Here is a 658-nt window from a genome sequence, read left to right as displayed (position 1 = left end):
AAAAAATGGTGAACATGGCAGCGATGGCTTGTGTAATCACCGGAATCATCGTCAGGATGTTTAACGAAGTCGACAGGATTCAGATATTGTCGAAATCAAAGCTAGAGAAGTGTGAGAAAACATCAGATTCTGGTAATCTCAATTGTTCAACTAAGATCGTTTTGAACCTCGCTGTTCCAAGTAGAACCGCGCGTAAGTCCTTTTTAATCTGTTTTGTGAAAGCAAGAGTCGATGACTCTAGCACTACAAAAATTATATACATTGATAGCATCTCGTAATAGCACGAATTTCAAAACTGCTATCGAAGTGTAGTTTATAATTTTGTTACCATATGATAGCATTGTATAAACGCTATAATAGTGTTTTAAGAAGCAGGAACTAAAATCACTTATTCCGCCAAACACTTAGCAAATTTTACCAAAAAAATAAAAATACTAAACACTTAGCTTCACTTATCGCACTCTCTCTCCTTCACTTCACCCCTTTTCTCTCGAAACCCTAAAATCTCGAGAGGCAATTCCTCGCCGTTGCCGCTTCTGAAGCACCGCAGGACTCAATTAAGCACCGCCGTTGCCGTTCTTTTGGTTTGTTTGAGTCTCTCTCCCAGTTACCCGTAAATCTCTTACACATACCAATTGGTTCGCCAATCGCCGTCGCC

The sequence above is a fragment of the Camelina sativa genome, chromosome 2, assembly GCF_000633955.1.
Source record: "Camelina sativa cultivar DH55 chromosome 2, Cs, whole genome shotgun sequence".
Lineage (NCBI taxonomy): Eukaryota > Viridiplantae > Streptophyta > Magnoliopsida > Brassicales > Brassicaceae > Camelina > Camelina sativa.
The sequence above is the reverse complement of the archived record's forward strand: the minus strand, read 5'-3'. Positions refer to the sequence as shown.